We start from the raw sequence: 10,876 nt of genomic DNA, 5'->3' as shown, positions 1-10,876 counted from the left end.
AAAAAGGAAACAAGATATATCATGTACAGATACTCATTTCCTGTAATGAATGAGGTCATTATATACACCTAAACTGTACCAATAAACTTAAATTTAAAATGAAAAAAGGGAGGAGGACAGACCAAGTCTCTTTCCGTCCCTCATAGTGTATGCAAGGCTACCAGCCCTAGGGAAGGTATAGCAATCACATCCTTAACCCCAGCATTAGACCATGAATCAATCACAAACTCTAGATTCAGCCATCCCTGAAAAGCCCACCCCTGTGACCACATGAGACTGTGGGGAGACATCCAGACACGAAGTATAACACCAACAAATGCTATCTAGCCAGAATGTTAAAATTGTTCTTGCTGCCAGTATAAAGGTATTTTAATTACCTTCCAGGTAATCCTGAGTTTCCATCCATTAATGGGAATAGTATAAAGGCTTTTTTCTAAATAAATTTACTTCCATTAAAAAGGAAAATGGCTTCAAATGGTATTAAATAAAGAAGATGCACATGGCATATAAATTATGAAAATTTTTAAAAGTGGGGTCTGCGGGTTTAGCTCAGTGGGAAAATGCTTGCCTGGTATGTGTGAAGTTCCTGGGCTCCATCCCCAGCATCACAAAAGAGAGGAATATTTTCTTCCTTGCAAGTCAATGTTACCTAGTGTGATTATGGGAGTCAATGTTATCTAACATTATGTACCACTGAGAATCATATGCACATCACCAGGGCCCAGTTTTTCCTTCTTAGGGACACTCTCCTAATTTATTGGTAGATTTATCTGATTTGTGCGGGAAGGGTTGGTCACCACACACAGGTTACTCTGTTAAGAACATGTCCAATCAGCATCTTCTCATAGTGTTTTGGCCAGAAAGAATGCTTATCAACGTCTTGTGTATTAAGCAGTTTCTGCCCCACTAGCTGTCCCATAGGCTTTAGGGCATGATGGCCTCCATGTGATTTTTGTGCTATGATAGTACCTGTGCCTCCTGAACAAGCTCTCATGTATGAATGCTATGAGATAAATGAGGTAAGTAGTCAGCATGCTTGGAAATAAGGCTTCGCTTTCTTTGAGACTAAATATCTATGTCCTTTAATAATTTGCCTGTAGGTAAACGTTTCTCTCTCCCTATAAAGTGGTGTTTGATTCTGAATTATCATGGTGGTGAGAACTCACAGGAAACCTCTTCCCGTAACAATTCTAATTTCATTTCCCAGGCTCTGGAGGTTCATAAAGTTCATCTAGGAGGACTTGTGTGAAGGGGAGGGAAACACTGCATTTAATAAGGTCTACCTCATCCTGGTAACAGTTGATAAAATTCCAATTATGTGCTCTAATCTTTGACTTACTTGAAGGTATTTGTGCCATTCTGTTTGGGCTACACAAAATCCTAGATCACACACTGACTGCTATTTAACTATTGCTTCAGATTTTGGACAGTTGTGTGTAAAATCTTATATGAAGGGGTTACCAATTCCCCAGTGGCCTCCAGCATCTCTTGGGAAGAGGCAACAAGTGAATGAAACTGACATTTAGGTGCTAAAGAGGCAAGAAGTCAGGACTTTCAAATAGGTTGTCACTGGCTCAAGACCAAACAGCAAGCAGGCTACAGAGAGATTTGAACCCAGACAATCTGGATATATAACTAGTGTAGGGAGTAACAGTACTCTAAAATAGCTGCCTGGTGGTGAATAAAATCAGACAACTATACTTTTGGGTAATATAAGGGGAAAAGGAAGTAAATGGTTAATTAAGGAGACAAACCTCTGGATTCTCTGAGAAAAGGAAGCAGGACACATGGTAAACTGGAGGAAACTGGTAAGCTGGGGGAAAGAGACCCAGGCAAGTTCACAAATTCTACCATTTGGACATTGTCCGCTTGCTGCCTGAGACACACTTCTGCGAGGGCCTCCTTCCCATACTTCAAAGTCCTAGGAAAACCAAATGCATACACTTTAGCACAGAGAAGTACACATTTCTTAGGTGCACAATCTCCATCCACCTACTTTGTGATTTCAGTCAGGTACCCGTACCTTAATTCCTCCTAGCACAGGACTTATGGCCTAGTACTTATTTTCATGGCTATTTTAAACTACAGAAAATGATGGTCTGTAAAATTCCAACGTGCTGCAAAGGTGACACAAGGTTTAAAATCCATACTAGAGCCTGAAGTTTTTCTTTCCTTTAGGAATGTTTGGTTTTTGCCTCTCCTCACCAATTTGTTTTCCTTTACTAAGTTACACTCCAAGTAACTTAGAAGCAATTTTGCATTCAAGCTCTGTTTCTCCATTCCCCAAACCCAGAGAAAAGGCAACCTGATGCTCCAAATTCTATCTAAAACAAATTGCAAAAGAATGGGGGAAAAAATGATTGCCTCTAGAAGTAGAAGAGAGGTTGTGTGAGGCAGAAAGAGATGTACTAGAAAACTCACCTCAATTTTCAAAGCCTCTGAGGGCTCACTGGACTGTCTGTACTTTGAGGTAAATTCCAGTCTTCTGGTTTCTTTCTGCTTTCCATACCTAGTATAATTGGCCCTCTATTCTGCTTGGGTTCTGCACCCATGGATTCCCTATGGATAAAAAAAATTTGAAAAGATTGTGCTTGTACTGAACATGTACAGACTTTTTACTATATCATTATTTCCTTAACAATTAAGTATAACAATCATAGCATTTACATTGTATTAGGTATTGTAAGTCATCTAGAGATGATTCAAAGTATATAGGGAGTTGTACATGTTCACATGCAAATACTACACCACCGTATATAAGGGACACTAACATCCACAGATCTAGGTATCCACAGCAGATCCTGAAATGAATCTCCCACAAATACTAGAGGAAAACTGTATATAGCTACAGACCACAAAGAAGAAAAATATTTCCCTTAAACTGAATAGCACTGCTAATACACCTTTTACTCTTGCAAGGATAAATTTGGTATCTCTTGGATATTCCGGTGTTCCCAGTCCGTGAAGCAGCGAGTCCATTTACACTGAATATGGGTCTCTTCACTGGTCTGATAATTTAGCCTGGGACATGGCACAGTAATTGTGAGCTTTTCCAGGAAATAGTCTGGTTCAGCATCCAAGTTTCTGCAAACCAAGCCAGACTAAGTCACAGATGCCAAATGCTAAGGTTTCTTAAAGGCTCTTGCTCTCTTAGAAAACTACAAAGTAGAGGCTTATCTTAGTTGTTACTCTACTTCAGTCTCCTGTCTTGTATCTTCCTAGACTTTGCTCTACCTATTTCTCTGACTGGAGTATTATATTAGCCAGAGGATGGAACAGATACTGGTGTATGAGTTTACTAAATGGTTCTTTTCATTTGTTTTGCTTTCTTGGGCTTGGATATTTTCTGGGATTCCTTAAGTTGGAGGATACATGTGACTAAGCCCTGGCCAATGAAATGTGGGCAGAAGGAAGATCCTTAATTACCATGCTTTTTCTAGGCACATAAGAATTACCTATCTCTCAATAGTTATAGGTTACTAACAAATACAGAACAAAAATTTATTGCAGGAAAATCAAAGTTAAAAGGAACAAAATGAAAGGAACAAAATCTGAGTTGTAACTCTTTAATAGGTGGTGTTTAGCATATGGTTATTACGGCATGTATTGCACGTATACTGTGGTAGTCTGAGTAATGCTCCTTTCAAAGGTGTCTATGCTGGAATCCCAAAAACATGTGAATATGTTGCCTTACATAGCATAAGCACTTTGCAAAGATGATTAACTTGAGAATCTTGAGATTATCCTGGATACCTGGATAGGCTCAGTGTAGCCGTCAGAGTCCTTATAACATGGAGATGGGAGTATGCACCTAAGATGAGAATTGGCATGGTATAATTTAAGATTTAATCAGCTGTTCATCACTGTCTTTAGACATGGTAGAGGGGGTTATTGTAGAAACTGGAAAAGGTAAGGAGACGAATTTTCTCCCTACAGCCTCCAGAACCTTGATGCTACCCCAGTGAAGCTGTATATAATTGTAAGATGGAACTGTAAGAATGGTAAGACAGTAAATTCACATTGTTTTCAGCCATTAAATTTGTGGTAAGATGTTATAGTTGTAGTAGAAGAGTAAAACATAGTCCTTTTGGCTTTTTCTATGGCCCTTTTTTTATATTCTCCTTTATATTGCTGTCTAAGTCAACTGAGGTAAAAATGAGATAGTCCTGTGGATAATTATAACAACAGATATTATGTACTGAGTGCTAACCATGGGCCTTCTGTTACACCTATTATTGTCCAGTGGCTATATTATTTACTATTTAAAAATCTACCACATAGATTATATATTTAAGTATACTGTGTAAATTTTTATGGTTTATGACTGATATACACAAGCGGTTCATCATAGCACATTTTACACTACGTTCCAAATACCCCATTAAAATCTGATTCAGAAAACATTTAGCATAAATAAAATAGTAAGCACCATTTAAAAATACTGCACTTATAATACATATTTACACTTTCTTGGGCAAAATGGGCACTTTTTATGTGTAGCTATGACTTTAAAATGGACCAACAAATCAGGTCAAATTTACAGAGATTTTGTATGTAGAATCATGGCTGTACTGTGTAAAATAAGCACAGTAACAAAATAAAGCAACCTATTATTTTTAAAAATTTTTTTTTTATTTTAAAGAGTAAAACAAGGATAACATAATAATAGGGGGTCTTACCAAATTACAGACAAAGTGGTAGGAAATTATCAATGGTTATTGTTTTACATATTGTTATCTACAAGATAGTTTCTCAGGAAAACAAATAAACAAATAATAGTGAGTTACAGACAAAAGAGGTAGGAGATAATCAATAGTTGTTGTACTATACTTAGGTATCTTCAAAGTGGCTTCTAAAGAATATAAATAGAACTATATATGAGTGACCTATTGAATAATCATTCAATAATTCTCAATGGTTGTTGTAGGAAAAACATAATAATAAACATGCATCCATTTATAAAATAGGATAGGAACAATACAAACATTAGAGAGTTATGGATAGATTAGTAGGAAAATATCAATGACTGCTGTAATACATGGTGGTATCTTCGAAGTGGTTTCTCAGGAAGACAGAGATACACAAGAAGGATCTAACAAGTAGTTACAGCCTAAGGGTTGTTAAAAATCAAGTGAGCCATCTGGGGCGAAAGCCATTTTTTGTAGCGGTTTTCTCTTCAGCCTCCCATCGCATTGGGACCCCACAACCACTTAGTGTCCTCTCCCCAACTGTCAGCACAGGCAGAAAGAATCCTGCTGCAGACCTCTCCTGGGCTCCACCACAGCCTGTACTGTCAGGGGAAGAATGGCTTCCAGGGAGTCTCTGCAGGTATTGTGCAAGGTCCTCCTGGTTTACAGCTTCCGAGCGGCTCTCATAACCCCAGTCCACAGGACCTCTGACTCCTTGGGCTTAGTCTGCATTCTCATGTTCTCCTAGTCCTTGTTCAGCAGCTGCTCCTCCACTGACTCTGGACCTTTCTGGTTCCCAATGGCAGGAGCAAGAGTGGCCCGTTGTATGGCATGTATTCCCAGGGGTTTTTCCATGTTTGAATGATTCACACACGTCCGTGGGTGGGCATCTGCAGCCGGTGCATGGTGGGCCAATTGTGTCATTGTTTCTCTGTGTCATGATAGTTCTCAATTGAGCAGCGGCAGCGAGCCTAAGGGCAGGCGTGCAACAGCGCTCGCTTCTGCATGGCTCCCCCTGTGCCGGGGCCCTCCCTCTGGTGGCCTACCAGGCAGGAAGTTAGCCAGCCGGAAGACCAGCGCTCCCCGCCGGTGGCTCCCCGTGTGCCGGAGGCCCTCCCTCTGGGGGCCTAACAGCAACTTAATATGAGCTTCCCCTCATTGTATTATAATACCTTGTAATGGACGGAAGTTATACATAGTACTTTTATATAGTATATTTTTGCATACAACTTGTTAGGTCATTTTCAATAATCTTATTTTATTCATGGAACTGTTCAGACTTCCCAGCTTGAAAATCATTTAGACAACTGAGCTATTGTAAGGCATCACAAAGAATTTTAGCTTTCTAAAATAGAGATGTCTGCTCCTGTGTCCAGAAAAAGGTGGAAAGCCAGGGCTATTTCCTAATATTACCCACTCTGCTCATTTCACACAGGGACATCTAAATATTCAAGGGGAAAGTCCTGACTCATTCTGTGTGTCTTTAGATTTTTAAATTCCTTAAGTCTGGACTTCTTCATTTATGGTGAAGAAATATTCCTGGCCTGTCTGTCCAGCAGAGTTATTGGAGAGTGAACCAGCCCAGTTCATATGTATGAATATACTGAGAGAATGAATTCCTATCAAAATGAAAAAGGAGTTTTGTCCAGCTTTAATCATAAGAGAAAACTCAAATATTTAGCTACTAAAATATGAATCATTTGAAATAGCAATGTGAAGTGCTTAAGCAAAAAGAAACTAATATGAAAATTGGTTTTATAACTTTTTGGTTTAAGAAGGTGGTTTTCTCTGCTGTGTTGAGAGCCTGGGTGGAGAAGCCATATAAAGCTGCTTAAGCTCTCCCTAGGCCTTTATTTACACCTGGCTCACCTTTGTGATATCCTGGATTTCTTGGTTATATCCAGGTTTTGAGATAAGGAAAAACTTAGAGGATTACATCTCACTTAGCACCCTTGCTATCTTCTCCCAATATCAATACGTATTAAAATTATCTCATGTACTCCTTCTAGCAACCCCTGGAACTGAGTCAGAGGACACATTTCCTCTTAGCCACTCCAGAGCCAATTTCTAGCATTTGTTCAGGGGAAGATAATGGTGGAAATTTCAAGTTCCACAGGAAGCTGGGAATACTGAAATGAGGATTAGAGTTCTTCCCCAGTAACCGGTCCCTGACATAAGACAAGCACTGAGTAAATGTCTATTAAATGTCAGCTGAAGACAGAGGCCATATCTGAGGTAAGTGTACAAAACCAAAACAGGGGGTAAAGTTGTCACAGAAAGTAGGAGGAAAAGACTGAAGAGGAGAAAGGAGAAATTACTACAGAAACTGCGCTACCCTTAGAGTACTTATCATTCTCATAGTGAATTAACAAGGCAGTGAAATCAAATGTTGAATGTAATTTAAAAGCCTATGAGACAATAAAGATAGAGATTTATTAGAAATTGGAATCTTTATTCCAAACTTAATTAGATTAAGCCAGATTACCTAGTCTAAGTCCTGGCTCTATCACTTATCAGTTGTGTCACTTTAGTCATATTCCTTATCTTCTCTACTTCAGCTTCCTCATTTGTAAGATGGGAATAATAATAGTTCTACCCTGAAGATGCTGTGAATATTAAATGAGTTAATATATGTGAAAGCATATAATAGTGTCTGGAATTTATTACTTATTGTAGTAGGCTGATAATGGCTGTCTAATGTATGTCTAAATCTGATCCCTGTGTAATAAATTGTATGTCAATGTGACTGGGTCATGATGCCCAGATATTTGGTCAAAAATTACTCTATGTGTTTCTGTGAAGGTGTTTTCTTGGCTGAAATTAATATTTAAGTGGGTGGATTTTGAGTAGAGCAGAATAACCCCCATAATGAGGGTGAGCATCTCCAATCCCCTGGAGTTCTTAATAGAACAAACAACGAACTCCTGCTGAGCACAAGGAATTCTGCAGCCAACTAAATTTGGACTTGGACTGCAGCTCTAATATTTTACATATTGCTCCATAGATCCTCACTCATAGAGTCATACTAAAAATTAATTTTCATTATAGATCCAAATAGAGATAATTCTCTTTCCATTGCTTTCATGGAGACTGGTACCCCAAGATTACCTTGCTCCACCCTGGAGCAGAGAGTATAACTCAATTCTGGCCCAAAGAACTCTTTCTTGACCCCTAGAGTTCCCTAGAAAGTGGTTTGAGGCTACCATGATACCAAGAAAGAGCACCATCAACTTTTTCATTTTTAAGAGCCAAAGGAGACGCTACCAAGTCCCAAGTGAGTTTTGGGTCTTAAGGCCAAAGTTTCTAGACAAAGCTTGGCTTTATTTTTTACCCTGATTCTGATAATGGCTTCAGATAGTCTGGTACATACTTGTGAAGGGGTTGCTTCAGCTTAGCATCATTCCAACATCTAAGGCGGTATATGAAAATGAAGACCCAGTTGGTCACAACTTTTTTGATAAAACTGTCCAGGCTAGTTGCTTCATTTGTTTTACATCTGTTCACTAAATGCTATAGGATGAGGTATATTAACCTCTCATCATCTGTACAACCTTTCATTATTATTTCTATGTGGCTATACTTCCTAGATTATTTTTTGAATAAGCTCACTACTTTTACAATAGTTTGCTCTAAATAATTAATAAATTCATGATTTTAATGCAATGTAACACTCCTGTTCCTCAAATTCTCATGTACATATTGATACCATAGAAAATTGCCCTGAAAATTTTTAATATTCCACCTACCATTATGGATTACACAAGCATTATAGAACACAAACATTAACATTGTGGGTATATATACTGGGGGATTGCTGAACTGGGGCTGCGTGGCAGAAGGGATTGGAAACTTAATTCTACTTACTACTAATGATATTAGCAGTGGGTGAAGATGACACACCAGATTCCATTCACCCCAAGCTCTTTTTATCCCAACACCCTAGGGGAAAAGAGCTCCTTTCCTATCCTTTGGAGTACAGGAGGACTGAATTACTTCCTTCTTGGGTTACAGAAGACAAAGGACAAGATGGCCTTAAAATGATAATGACTACAAGTTAAACTAACCAAAAACATCTGTAGACACTCAGCTCAAGCATCCAAGCCATGAAGCCTTCTCAGTCCAGTCACAGTGGACGAGGCAGGCAAATGGTAGATACAGGTTGTTCAAGAAATCTGAACAATTCATTAAGAGTTGCTTCATCACCTCATTTTATTTTCTTACTCGGGCATTGAGAATTTAGGGCTCAGTCAGAGGCACGCAGGTGGGCCTATCCCATTCAGTGATTGGAATCCTGGAGACTTCTGCCAGATCTGAGCTGTGGATGGGGTCCTGTGAGAAGCATCTGTGAGAAAGGAAACCCACTCAGCTGTGGAGACTCTAGGTAGGCACAACACTTCTTTTGGTCCAGTTTCATTAATAAGCACCGTATCTATGACCTAATCACATATCAGGTTCTTCTTGGTTGCTGTTTATTCTCCTATCAAGTAGCAAAACTCTGCTCTGGCCTTTCTTCTTTATGCTGGTTTGACTTCTGTTCTACCATTTATCCCCTCTGGACTGAGTCTTCTTGGGGAAGTGGCAGAAAGGGGGATACTCCCTTGTTTCACTTAGGATTCAGAAGCATCTCCTGGAAAAAGTAGCTGAGTTATATTCACCCCAGTCTTTGGAAATGATAACTACCTCTCAGATAACTCCTGCATCTGTCTGTCTGCTTACCCATTGAAGCCTCAATGCACCTTACCTGTCCTAGAAACCATCCCCTAAGAAAGCACCCCTTCAGGGCTACTTTGTCTGGACAAATTTTATTGCCTTTTAAATCATCACTTGTAGAAACATTTTATAATGTTAGTAACTTGGTTCATTTATATGAAAAGGTCAATATTAGTAAATGCCATTTTCCCTGGGTCTCATCTAGTCTGTAACATGAAGTTCTATAATTGCAAGTCACACTTTGTGGTACTCAAACAAAGAATAAATGGGGCTACATTGAAATGATTATGAGAAAATGCAAAAAGTACGTGAAAATTGGCACTGAACTTTCTCTTCTAGTCTATTTTGCTTGTTTAATAAAGCATCTAAAGCAAGGAATTAAAAAGTAATGATATGATAATGTCAGTTTACATCTAGTGGATCAACAATGGCCATAAATCTAAATTTAATTTTATATTTAATAAAACCCTCCACATTCCCTGCATTAGAGTCCAGCAAACTGATTTGCTCCATCCGAATTGCTTTTCTTGCACGTTAAGCTGAGTACTGTATCTAATCATCTGCTTTGGTGCCTTCCAGATATAGATAACTTCAAAACTGCCTCAAAATCATCCCAGTTGATAAATCTTGTTATCCTTTTTATATGATTTATGTTGATGCTGCCTTTAAAACTTTATTCTTAATTATCTTGGCTGCCTTAGAATTTATAAGTTAGGCCACCTAAAAGGTGTCAGTCACTGTTTGATTTAGCTCTGAGCTTCCATCTCTGACAGTGTATGCTTTAGCTTCAGGGAGACGCCACAGTTAGATTTCTATACTTTTCCTGTGTTTGGTTTTTAAACTATTTGAAAGTAAAAAGCTCTGTGCAGAGCATCTTCTAGTACGAGCGATGAGCACTGCCTTAAAGATGGTGAGATGTAGCGGAGCAGAGAATGGAGCCAGAGATATAGTAGAGCTTTTGACTAGGTTTCTATTGAAGATTCTGGAATAACTTGGGGCTGGAGTTCTGGCTGCACAGGTCTAAGGCCAACATCCTCTTTCCGCCTCCATGGAGCTGGCAACAGGGAGTGGTTAGATTTAGAAGGTTCTTATATATTTAATTCAAGTCTGGCCCTTCTCCCCCCATGACTTAATTCCAATCCCTTGAGTTACTATCTTTTATTTTTTATATCTTCTTTAGTATTAAGTGCCACTGTTTTCTCCTGGATCTTCAAATTTGCAGTGTGTCTACTCATCATGTTCCATTAAGCTCCCTGCCACCCAGCCCTCCCACTGCCAGCACTCAAAAGATCCATCTTCCTGTCTTTTACTAGCCCTGTTCTGCAATCCCCTGAAGTCACAGTGATTTGGGTTTCCTCAGCATTGTGTAAATTATAACAGGTTCTCAGAAAACATGTGCTGAATACAGAATGAATTTGCAACATTAAGTACTCAGACCAGGTGGCTTCTAATGCTCTTTTTGACCTAACTATTCATTG

Source organism: Chinchilla lanigera, unplaced genomic scaffold (assembly GCF_000276665.1).
Source record: "Chinchilla lanigera isolate Chin_1 unplaced genomic scaffold, ChiLan1.0 scaffold00020, whole genome shotgun sequence".
NCBI classification, from domain to species: domain Eukaryota; kingdom Metazoa; phylum Chordata; class Mammalia; order Rodentia; family Chinchillidae; genus Chinchilla; species Chinchilla lanigera.
Note: the sequence above shows the minus strand (reverse complement) of the source record.